We start from the raw sequence: 12,649 nt of genomic DNA, 5'->3' as shown, positions 1-12,649 counted from the left end.
CTGTTGGGAGCCTCCTTGAGGGGTGCTGCCCAGTGCCTGCCCTTCCAGGAACACAGCATGCCCAGGGTCTGTTTGCACCTGCCTTGGCCAGCGTGCCTCTGGCTTGGCTGCTTCCAAAATGCACCGCACCCTCCTCACGGTGCTGCCGTGGGGATTCACTCCAGGTGGTGCTGGATGGCTTCTTGGAGCAGGCTCTTCTCTTTCTTCTGTCTCACTCCTGTCTCTTCCTTCTCTCTGCTCTGCAGCTTGGCTTCAGCTTGCTTCCATAGACTCCCCTGCCTGCACTCTGCCTGCCCTGCCCTTCCCTTACTTTCCCTTCCCTGTCTCCAAGAGGTGGGACAAGGGCAGTGCCACCTCCAGCAGCAGCCTGCTATCAGGAGGTGGATGGAGCTGAACAGATCTCCATCTAGCTTACCCATCTCTTAACTAATGGCTTGTTAGCAAGGTCAAACATGACTCTTGTCTTCTCACAGTATCATCAGGGTTGGAAGAGACCTCACAGATCATCAAGTCCAACCCTTTACCACAGAGCTCAAGGCCAGACCATGGCACCAAGTGCCACATCCAATCCTGCCTTGAACAGCCCCCCAGGGATGGTGACTCCACCACCTCCCCGGTTTTGCTTGTTTCTCAAAGCAAAAAGGAACAGTGTCTTGCCCCTGCTCCTCTGAGCTACCTGACTCTTGGGCTTTGGATGTGCTGACTTGTGATGCCTGCTGAAAAGGTACCTGGGGAATAAAGAGGAGACCACAAGGAGAGGGGACGGGACAGGAGGGGACTCTGCTGTCTTGCTGCTTCTCAGGTGGGTGCTGAATTGATGTGTATGCTGCAGGCTTTCTCAGGGCATGTGTGGTGACAGGTGGCAGGACTGAAGCCTCCTGAGACTTCTCACTGCTGCAGGTTGGCCACCCCCTCCCAGAACAGAAACACCTGAGCTGCCTGCAAGCTATGGAAAACAAAAGTGTATCAGTTCAAAAACAGCTCCTGTGATGGCCATGGCAATGCTGGGAGCACTGTGTGCTGATGTTGAGTGTTCAGCTCCTGCTCCTGTGGTTTCTTTCTCCACTGAGGTGATTTGTGTAATGAGCTGTTCCACGAGAGCTTTTTCTCCAGTGCTTGTCAACTGGATGCCTACAGATGCTGCTGGCTTAGTCCTGCTGCTCCTTCCTGGAAGTGGCTCCTAAAGTGTCCTGGTGAGGGTCTTAAGGTCCCTCACAGCCATGCCAAGACAGGAAAGTGTGGAAGAGGATAGGATGATGCTGTGAGAAGTGATGTTGGCCTAATTTTCCTTCATGGAGGAGTGAGGAGAGAGCACTGGCAACAGAGACTGCTTCAAATAGAGGTTGGAACTAGAGGATTTTTAAGGTCACTTACAACCCAAACCATTCCATGATTCCCTTAAATGATAGGGGTGAAGGTGAGCTTCTCCAAGCTCCACAAAGAGCAGACATGTATAGTCACAGCTGAGTCTGTTGGGCCATTGCAGCCACGTAGGATTGGCAGGTATTACACAACCACATCACAGAATGGCTTGGGTTGGAAGAGACCTTGAAGATCATCTAGTTCCAGACCCCCTGCCATGGGCAGGGACACCTTCCACTAGACCAGGTTGCTCACAGCCCTGTCCTACCTGGTTTTGGACATTTCCAAGGAGGGAGCATCCACAACCCCCCTGGGCAAGCTGTTGTGGTTTCTCACCATCCTCACTGTATGTAAGCTCCATTTCTGCCCAGGAGCAGAAGGCAGAGGGTCTTGGAGCTGCACTGACTGCAGAATGGCACCATCACACCCAACCATGCATGGATCTGCTCATCTCTCCTGCCCTGACTGACGGAGCAGGGAGATCTGTCAGCTTGGGTTTTGAGTTCTGGCCATGTTTGCTTCATTAATCAATTACAGCAATCTCTTTTTGACAGAGATTTTTTTTTCTTAATAGACTTTGATGTGCCCCAAACCCCTCTGAAAGATTAAATGAGGACCAAATGTGCAGCGGTTCTGCTGCCAGAGACAACATTTCTGAGGTTTAATGCAGATTGGATTTGAATCTGGCTATGAATGTATGTCACATATGGAGCTTCTTAAAAATTAGACAGCTGCAGGGAATGTAATGAGGAAGGAGAGATGGAGTTTCCTCAGGCCAGACCCACACTGAACGTGGCTGAATCTGGGGACTACTCCTGGAGCACTGTGTTCACCTGGAGCACTGTGTTCACCTGGAGCACTGTGTTCACCTGGAGCACTGTGTTCACCTGGAGCACTATAGCCACTTCTGGAGCCCCCATTGCAAGAATGATGTGGGTGTGCTGGAGAGTGTCCAAAGCAGGGCCAGGAGGATGCTGAGAGGCTGCAGCAGCTCTGCTATGAGCACAGATTGAGTTGGAGCTGTGCAGGCTGGAGCAGAGGAGGCTCCCAGGTGACCTTCTTGTGGCCTTCCAGTACCTGAAGAGGGCTACAGAAAAGCTGGGGAGGGACTTTTTAGGCTCTCAGGGAGTGTCAGGACTGGGGGGAATGGAGCAAAGCTGGAGGTGGGGAGATTGAGCCTGGCTGTGAGGAGGAAGTTGTTGAGCCTGAGAGTGGTGAGAGGCTGGAATGGGTTGCCCAGGGAGGTGGTTGAGGCCCCATGGCTGGAGGTGTTTGAGGCCAGGCTGGCTGAGGCTGTGTGCAGCCTGCTCTAGGGTAGGGTGTCCCTGGGCATGGCAGGGGGGTTGGGACTGGCTGCTCCTTGTGGTACCTTCCAGTCCTGACTGATTCTATGATTCTACTTGGTAAGCAAAGCAGATGTGGTCATGGCAAGGCAGTCAGAGAAGCCTGTGAACAAAACTGAGCAGGTCCAGGCAGCAAATGTCTCTTGTGATGTTTTTCAGTGCCTGTGTTCCTACATCTTCTTGCTTAGTGGCTGCTTTTGTTTCCCAGAGAGGAGGTGAAGGAGGTGCCACATGCACATGAGTGCATTCTTGCTGTGGTTATACCCATGCTGTTCTGATGGACTTCTCTCCATCTTCAGACTAACTGTGCCTGGAGTGTAAATCATGCTTCCTGCTCAGGACATGTGCCAGTAGCTGTCCTAACCCCTGCCTTACTGCAGATGTCCTCTGGCTTGAATGATGCTGAGGGCGATGGTCAACACCCAAGAGCATAAACCCTTGCAGCAGGCATCCCAACCCTAAGGAGCAGCCTTCCCAGTCCTGGCTGGGGTCCTCTCTGGCATGATCATAGAATCACAGAGTGGTTTAGGCTGGAAGAGACCTCAAGGATCAGTTCCAACCCCCTACCACAGGCAGGGACAGCTCCCACTAGAACAGGTGGCTCAAGGCCTCATCCAACCTGACCTTGAACACCTCCAGGCAGGGAGCAGCCACAACCTTCCTGGGCAACCTGTGCCAGTGTCTCACCACCTTCACTGCAAAGAGCCCTTTCCTAACATCCACTTTGAATCTCCCCTTTGCCAGTTCAAACCCATTCCTCCTTGTCCTGCCATTGCAAGACCTTGTCAATAGTCCCTGCCCAGCCCTCCTGTAGTCCCCTTCAGATAGTGCAAGGCCACTATAAAGTCTTCTTGAAGCCTTCTCTTCTCCAGCCTGAGGAGCCCCAACTCTCTTGGCCTGTGCTCATAGCAGAGCTGCTGCAGCCCTCTGAGCATCTTGGTGGCCTCCTCTGGAGTTCCATGTGATGCCATATGACCCAGGGCTGAGCCATGCTGTTTCCATTCAGCTCCTGTAGCAAAGGCACTTATTAGAGTAGGGTTGGGGAGAAAGACTCCTCAGAAAGAGCTTGGCTCTAAACCTGCAACCTTTAGGTGCACCTCCTCACACCTGGAAGAACACCATCAGCTTTGAAACAGGGCAAAGAATTCTGCTGGTGTTCTGCCTGCCAGTCCCAAACCATAGAATCATGGATAGGTTTGGGCTGGAAGGGCCTCTAAAGGTCATAGAATCAAGCAGGTTGGAAGAGAGCTCCAAGCTCAGCCAGCCCAACCTAGCACCCAGCCCTGGCCAAGCAACCAGACCATGGCACTAAGTGCCCCAGCCAGGCTTGGCTTCAACACCTCCAGGCACAGCCACTCCACCCCCTCCCTGGGCAGCCCATTCCAATGCCAATCACTCTCTCTGCCAACAACTTCCTCCTAACATCCAGCCTAGACCTCCCCTGGCACAACTCGAGGCTGTCCCCCCTTGTTCTGTTGCTGGCTGGCTGGGAGAGATGCTGACTGCAAGGGAGCAGTGTCCTCATGCTGCAGCAGCTGGACGTGGAGGGAGCTGCTTGCTCAGAGGCATAGAATCAGATAATGGCTTTGCTTAGGGAGGAGCTTTAAGATCCTGGAATCCAGCAGTTCTCTACCTCTCCCAAGGCTGCTGCTAAACCTTGACCCTCAGCACCACATCTCTCTGCCTTTTCAACACCTCCAGGGATGGGGCTTGCACCACCTCCCTGGGGAGCCTGCTCCAGTGTTTGAAGACCCTTCCAGTGAAGAAGTTTCTTCTAACTTCCAACCTGAACCTCTCCTGGTGCAACTTGAGGCCATTTCCTCTCATCCTGTCACTCATTCCTTGAGAGGAGACTGTGCCCCACCTGGCTCCAACCTCCTTGCAGGGAGCTGTAAGGAGCAATGGATTCTCCCTTCAGCCTCCTTTTCTCTGGGCTGAACAACTCCAGTTCCCTCAGCTGCTCCACACAAGATTTGTGCTCTGAACCCTTCACCAGCTTTGTCACCCTTCTCTGGACTGGCTCCAGCACTTCAGTGTCCTCCTTGTAGTGAAGACAATGAGCAGGAAAGACTCTGGGCAGGATGCTCAGGAGCCACCTTCAAGGAATGTTTTTAAAGGGTAGACTGTGGTTATCAGGTGGTTACAGCCTGTCCTTAACAGCAAGGGTCTAGAGAGCAGGACTCAAATTCAATGCTCTGAAACTTGGATGAGACCTTTAAGATCACAGATTCCAACTCTTAACTCTCCCAAGGCTGCTGCTAACCCATGTCCCTCAGCACCACATCTCTCTGTCTTTTCAATACCTCCAGGGATGGGGCTTGAACCACCTCCTGGGGAACCTGCATCCTAAATAATGAACCCCAATAACAAAGGGCTGCATCCTTAGTCCCTGTGAGTGGTGGTGGGACCCACAGAGATGTCACTGAGCTGCTCAGTGCTCTCTCCAGAGCCATTACGTGAAGTCATGGCTACTTGGTGGGAATCCTGGTGTCAGTGTTGATGTGCTGAGTTCATTTTGGTTTACCATAGCTGCCTGGCCAGGCTTGGCATCATTCTGTGCACCATCCCTGGCCATCCCTTCCCAAGAGAGCAGGATCACCCATCCATCAGGCTCTGGAAGTCCCACTGTCTGCAGCTTCTAGTCAAAATAGCAGCATGTGGTGCTAATAAAAGCAGAGGATGTTTGTCTCCTGGCCCATTCTCATACTGCCAGAACTGGCAGCTTTCTGGCCTGGGTGGGGGCTGGAAACGTGGGCTTTGGGCCCTGGGGCAGAGCCCCATCAGTGCTAATTGGTGGTAGATCAAGTGTCTGGGTGTGAGAACTGCTGCAGCAGGAATTCAGCTGGCAGCACAGAGCCGGAGCTGGAATAGGATGTGAGTCCTCCAGACCTGGACACTTGGCTGATGTCGGCAGCCTGGGGTGGGAGGCTGGGTTTCCTCTGGCTGCCTGGAGAGGGAGAGGCACTTCCCACACTTCCCCATCCCCATGGCAATGCCATCTCAGTGCCTTCTGCCTGGGCGAGTGGCTTCTGGTTCCTCTTGCCCTTTGTGCCTGGCGAGCAGCAGCATTCCAAGCCCAGCCAAGGGTTGAGCTGTGAGCAGTGAAGATCTGGTCCTTCTCCACTGCCAGGGGCTCAGCCTCAGGTCTTTCTCTCTAGTGTGTTGGTTTGTGCTTGACACCAAGTTCTGAGTCTGTAGGGGTTGGAAGGAACCTCCTGAGATCTTCTAGTCCCTGCTGTTTGTTGCTCTGCCCAAAATCAGGTGCAAGGTGTGCAGCTTGCTATAGGAAAATACCAACCAGGATGGGGTGAAGAGGAGTAACTGGGGCAGACTTGGACCTACCAGAGCTGTTTAAACAGGCTTAGCCAGGCAGGGCAAGAAGCCCAAAGCCATGTTTAGGGCAGACTGATGGGCAATGAAGAAGGGGCCAGACCTGCTCTGTTAAACGTGGTGGTGGGGTCTGTGTGGCTGCAGGGCTAGTATTGTGCTGGCTGGGCACAGGTGGCTCTGCTTGCTGGAGCCTGGCTGAAGATCTGCTTCTTCCCTTTGCATGTGTCCTGCAGGCAGTGTGGGCTCTGCAGCGTCACAGAATGGGTTGGGCTGGAAGGGACCTTAAAGGTTATCCAGTTCTAACCCCACTGCCATTGGCAGAGGCACCTCCCACTAGCCCAGGTTGCTCAGTGCCCCATCCAGCCTGGCCTTGAACACCTCCAGGGAGGGGACATCCATGACCCCCCTGGGCAGCCTGTTCCAGTGTCTCACCACCCCCACTGGAAAGAATTTCTTCCTAACTTCCAGTCTCCATTTCCCCTCTTCCAGCTCACAGCTATTGCTCCTTGTCCTGTCACTACAAGCCCTTGTAGAAAGTCCCTCTCCAGCTCCCTTCAGGCACTGGAAGGCTGCCCTAAGGTCTCCCTGGAGCCTTCTCTTCTCCAGGCTGAACAGCCCCAACTCCCTCAGCCTGTGCCCAGAGGGGAGTTTCTCCAGCCCTCTGATCATCACCATGGCCTCCTCTGGAGCTGCTCCAACAGTTCCATGTCCTCCTCGTGCTGGGGGCACTGGACACAGCACCCCAGGTGGGGTCGTGGGAGCAAAGCAGAGGGGGAGAATCGCCTCCCTGGTGGTGTTGGGGCAGAAGGAGGAGGGGAAGATGTCTGCCTCCCATTTTTGGGAAAACAAAGGATGAGCTAATGCCCTGGCTCACATTCCCATTGCAGGGGAACTCCCCCATGGTGTCTGAGGGCTTGATTTCAGAGCAGAAACATGCTAGATCCTGACGGCTGTCTATAAGTGAGCTCAGCCTTCAGGCTGCAGCTCCTGGGGCAGCATCTCGGATGTCAGAGGTTGGTACAGCACCAGAAGAGGTTAAGCACAAATTGGTTCATACTTGGGGGTTTCTTTTCTTCTTGTTGTTGTTGTTGTTGTGATACAGTGTGAAAATTCCAGCTGTGGTCTCCCCCTCCCCATAGAATCGTTTGACAACAGAAGGATTTTCTCAGTACCATTCACCAGTTGGCCTCTCGTGGCTGTAACTGCTGTGTGGAATCCTCTGGATCCCATAAATCAGCAGCTCTAAGTGAGCTTCAGTAATCCTGGTACATGGGAGAGGAATGAAAAAGCCCAAAGGAAAAGGAGGGGGGGAAAAGACAAGAATGGAAACTTCAATGTGGTGTTTTCTTCTGGCCAGGCAGCTTCAGGAGTTTGCTCTCATCACAGAATGCCTCTCCTGGGAACTGGGTTCAGTTTTGGGCTGCTCACTCCAGTATGGACATTGAAGTGTTGGAGTGGGACAGGAGAAGGGCAGCAAAGCTGGAGAAGAGGGTTGGTGAGGAGGAGCTGAGAGTTGGTCAGCCTAGAGAAAAGGACACTGAAATGAGACCATCCTGAAAGAAGGTTGGAGACAGGTGGGAGTTGATCTCTTCTCCCTACCATCAGGTGATACTGGAAGAGGAAATGGCCTGAAATTGTGCCAGGGGAGGGTTGGATTAGAGGTTGGGAACAATTTCTTTGCTGCAAGAGTGGTCAGGGATTGGAACAGGCTGCCCAGGGAGAAGGTGGAGTCCCCATCCCTGGAGGAGTGGCTGAAGGAGCTGGGGGTGTGCAGCCTGCAGAAGAGGAGGCTTGGGGAGAGCTCATTGCTGTCTGCAGCTCCCTGAAAGGAGGCTGTACCCAGGTGGGATTGGGCTCTTCTGCCAGGAACCCAGTGACAGAACAAGGGGACATAACCTCAAGGTGTGCCAGGGCAGGTTTAGTATCACAGTATCACCAAGGTTGGAAGAGACACTTCACAGATCATCAAGTCCAACCCTTTACCACAGAGCTCAAGGCCAGACCATGGCACCAAGTGCCACGTCCAGTCCTGCCTTGAACAGCTCCAGGGACGGCGACTCCTCCACCTCCCCGGGCAGCCCATTCCAGTGTCCAATGACTGGATGTTAGGAAGAAATTCTTTGTGGAAAGAGTGATTGGCATTGGAATGGGCTGCCCAGGGAGGTGGTGGAGTCCCCATCCCTGGAGGTGTTTAGAAGGAGGCTGGATGAAGCACTTAGTGCCATGGGTCAGTTAATTAGAAGGGTTAGGTGATAGGTTACACTCAATGATCCCAGAGGTCTTTTCCAACCTGATTGATTCTGTGTTCCAGAAACCAGTGGCCATGGCACTTGAGGACATGGTTTAGTGGCCATGGTGGGGTTGGACTCAATCTGAGGGGCCTTTTCCAACCAAAACAATTCAGTGGTTCTATGCAGGTCAATGGGAGCTCTGGTGCAAGAGTGACAGTGTGGGGTGGTTTGGGACAGCCCAGCAAATGCTGTTGGGTGAAGAGCGAGCACAGCTGTGCACTGGGTTGTTCTGCCTGATAACATCAGTTTCAGTGAGGATGACTCTGTTCACACAGGCAAGGGAGCTGCCAGCTGGTGTGCTCAGGGGCAGTAGGTGTTTGTCTGGAAGCACACCTATATGTCACAGCATTCCTCTTCTTATCCAGAGGGGGAAAACAACTCCCATGGGTTCCTTCCAACCTGAGAGATGGTGATGATGCTGTGGTCTTGCCTTGGTGCTCAGTTCAGATGAAGGCTTTGCTCTTTGTAGTAATGTGTGGCCTGCTGGGATGAGAACGTGTGGAGAGAGCTGGGTGCAGGGAGGGGGATGCTGAATGTGAGTCGAGGGGTGCTGGGTGCAGGGAGGGGGATGCTGAATGTGAGTCGAGGGGTGCTGGGTGCAGGGAGGGGGATGCTGAATGTGAGTTGAGGGGTGCTGGGTGCAGGGAGGGGGATGCTGAATGTGAGTTGAGGGGTGCTGGGTGCAGAGGAGGGGGATGCTGAATGTGAGTTGAGGGGTGCTGGGTGCAGGGAGGGGGATGCTGAATGTGAGTTGAGGGGTGCTGGGTGCAGGGAGGGGGATGCTGAATGTGAGTCAGGGGGTGCTGGGTGCAGAGGAGGGGGATGCTGAATGTGAGTCGAGGGGTGCTGGGTGCAGAGGAGGGGGATGCTGAATGTGAGTTGAGGGGTGCTGGGTGCAGGGAGGGGGATGCTGAATGTGAGTCGAGGGGTGCTGGGTGCAGAGGAGGGGGATGCTGAATGTGAGTTGAGGGGTGCTGGGTGCAGGGAGGGGGATGCTGAATGTGAGTTGAGGGGTGCTGGGTGCAGGGAGGGGGATGCTGAATGTGAGTCAGGGGGTGCTGGGTGCAGGGAGGGGGATGCTGAATGTGAGTCGAGGGGTGCTGGGTGCAGAGGAGGGGGATGCTGAATGTGAGTCGAGGGGTGCTGGGTGCAGGGAGGGGGATGCCTGGTGTGGGAGGGATGCTCGCTGTGCTCCCTCTAACTTCTTGCAGCCAGCAGAGCAGCATGGGGTGAAGCAGTGGGTGAAAGGGATGGGGTGAGCAGCCCTCACAGCTCCCTTTGGCAGGAGGGGTTGGTAAATGGCAGCCTGGGTGCATGGGGAGCTCAAGATGGCCAAGTTCCCTGGCTGCTTCCATCCCCTGCAACACCTCACTCCTGCTGGGATATTCCATGGGCACTGCCAGGGCTTGTTTGTGAGCAGGGAAGTCCAGGCTGAGGTTTTGACTGGAGCTGAGTTTTATCTTCACTCTTAATGAGTAAAAGCAAAATTTTGGGGCATTCCAAACTGGGGGGAAAAAAAAAAATCTATCCTGTAGCTTTTGGTGGTTCTTTTCTTGTGTACCTCACCCTGGCTTCTACAGAAAGAGATGTTTTGGGTAAGCCACACTGATGAGGTAGCAGCTTTGGGGTTTAAAGAAGTGATGTTTGTATAATCTGAAGCTTTGCTTGCTCTCAACTAGCTACTGGTAGCAGCCATGGGAAGAAAATGAGAAAGTGTGATATGATAACACCTGAAAAAGCAGCAATTCCCCAGCTGTGAGTGCAAGGGAAAGGCAGAACACTGAAAAGGATGAAACCAGGATGTTGCCTGCTAGGGTTCAGTGCCTGAGGTTAAGCCGAACACCAGATGGTGAGAAAAGTGATTTACTGGCAGCTTTCAATGTGGCACTGGAATGGAAACAGCAGCATCTTCCCTGGTGAGTGTTAGTGCTGTGTTCACACGTGAAACTGTGGCTTAGGACAGGGAGAGCTGGAGAGAGTCACACCTGGCTGAGCCTTAGCAGGGTTTCTGTTACTGCAACACACCTCCAGATGTGTTTGTGCTGCCTGTGCAGAAGGGATTGGTCTGCAGGGCTTTGCCTGAAGGTGTTTTGGAAGTGCAGCCAGTATGCCTAATGCCTTACACAGAACCCCGGTGTGGTGGGGTGGGAAGGGACCTCTGGAGGTCATCCAGCCCAACCCCTTTGCTACAGCAGAGGCACCCACAGCAGCTTGCCCAGCAGCACAATGGCCAGGGGGGGTTGGAAGCTCTCCAGAGAAGGAGACTCCACAACTTCTCTGGGCAGCCTGCTCCAGGCCTGCAGCACCCTCACACCAAACATGTTTCTCCTCCAGTTCAGATGGAGCCTGCTGGGTTTCAGTTTGTGCCCACTGCCCCTTGTCCTGTCCCTGGGTGCCACTGAGAAGAGTCTGGCTCCATGCTCTTGCCTCCCACTCTTTATCTTCTGCTGAGCATTGCTCAGATGCCCTCTGGGGCTGCTCTTCTGCAGGCTTTCAGCCTTTGCTCCTCACAGAGCTGCTCCAGGCCCCTCATAGAATCATAGAATCAACCAGGTTGGAAGAGACCTCCAAGATCATCCAGTCCAACCTATCCCCCAGCCCTATCCAATCAACCAGACCATGGCACTAAGTGCCTCATCCAGGCTTTTCTTGAAGACCCCCAGGGACGGTGCCTCCACCACCTCCCTGGGCAGCCCATTCCAGTGCCAATCACTCTCTCTGTGAAGAACTTCTTCCTAATATCCAGCCTATACCTACCCTGGCACAACTTGAGACTGTGTCCCCTTGTTCTATTGCTGGTTATCTTTGCAGCCTCCACTGGACTCTCTCCAGCAGTTCCCTGTCTCTCTTGAACCAGGGAGCCCAGAACTGGAGACAGCACTCCAGCTGTGGCCTCATGCTCCAGATGTGACCTTCAGTTTAACAGAGCCCCTGGTTCTCAGCCTTCTGGCTTCCTTTATGAAGGTGTTAATCAGCCCCAGGCCCCTGTACAAACCCTGCCTCTGTCTGCTTGTTGAACGTCCCCATGCCCCCTGCATCTTACAGCCCTGCCCTCTGCACTGGAGCAAGCCAGGTAAATGGAAACACATTTTAATCTTGCTGGTCCAAGGGAAGGTTTTTCCATGGCTGTGGGTTTTTAAGAGGCTGCTGGGGTGGCAGGCAGCTTCAGGGACTGAGTCGTGGTGCTGCAGCTCAAGTCTCCCGTGTGAGTTAAGCTGTGCCAGGGTTGTGGCTTTTCCAGGGGGGTGAACCACAGGACCTTAGAGGTCAGAAGGGACCTCCAGAGATCACCCAGTCCAACCTCTCTGCCAAAGTGAAGATGTTTGTGGAGCTTCTGAGAGCCAGCTGTCATCAGATCCTGGCCAGTGGCTATCAGCATGACTGCCCCAAGGTGGAAAAGGCTTTGTTCCTCCAGAAGGGCCTGTGGAGCTTAGCTGTAATTGTGAGATGGGCTGGCTGGGTGATGTCCTTGTGCTGTCCTGCATCACTGAATGGTTTGGCTGGGAAGGGACCTTTAGAGCTGTTTCAGAGAGATCTTGACAGGCTGCAGAGGTGGGCACAAGCCAACCTCAGGAGGTTCAACAAGACCAAGTGCAAGGTCCTGCATCTGGGTCAGGCAATGCCAAGCACAAATTCAGGCTGGGCAGTGAGTGGCTGGAGAGCAGCCCTGAGGAGAGAGACTTGGGGCTGCTGCTGGAGGAGAAGCTCAACAGGAGCCAGCAGTGTGCACTTGCAGCCCAGAGAGCAACCAGAGCCTGAGCTGCAGCAGCAGCAGTGTGGCCAGCAGGGCCAGGGAGGTGATTCTCCCCCTCTGCTCTGCTCTGCTGAGACCCCACCTGGAGTACTGCATCCAGCTCTGGAAACCCTGGGACAAGAGGGATGTGGAGATGCTGGAGTGTGTCCAGAGCAGGGCCAGGAGGATGCTCAGAGGCTGCAGCAGCTCTGCTGTGAGCACAGACTGAAAGAGTTGGGGCTGTGCAGGCTGGAGCAGAGGAGGCTCCCAGGGGACCTTCTTGTGGCCTGCCAGGATCTGAAGTGGGCTACAAAAAAGCTGGGGAGGGACTTTTTAGGCTAATCAGGGAGTGACAGGACTGGGGGTGAGGAGAGTCAGAGTGGAAGTGAGGAGAAAATTGTTGAGCAGGAGAGTGGTGAGAGGCTGGAATGGGTTGCCCAGGGAGGTGGTTGAGGCCCCATGGCTGGAGGGGGCTCTGACCAGCCTGCTCTAGGGTAGGGTGTCCCTGGGCATGGCAGGGGGGTTGGAACTGGCTGCTCCTTGTGGTCCCTTCCAGCCCTGCCTGATTCTGTGATTCAGTCCAACTCCCC

At 54.1% G+C, this 12,649-nt stretch overlaps 1 protein-coding gene across 3 annotated transcripts in view; it reads left to right on the top strand.

Moving 5' to 3' along the window:
* Positions 1 to 12,649, top strand: part of PDLIM4 (PDZ and LIM domain 4) — a 73,684-nt gene that overhangs the window by 37,288 nt on the left and 23,747 nt on the right. The window lies entirely within an intron of this gene.

The sequence above is a fragment of the Pogoniulus pusillus genome, chromosome 22 (assembly GCF_015220805.1).
Source record: "Pogoniulus pusillus isolate bPogPus1 chromosome 22, bPogPus1.pri, whole genome shotgun sequence".
In the NCBI taxonomy this organism is placed as follows: Eukaryota; Metazoa; Chordata; class Aves; order Piciformes; family Lybiidae; genus Pogoniulus; species Pogoniulus pusillus.
The sequence above is the reverse complement of the archived record's forward strand: the minus strand, read 5'-3'. Positions and strand labels throughout refer to the sequence as shown.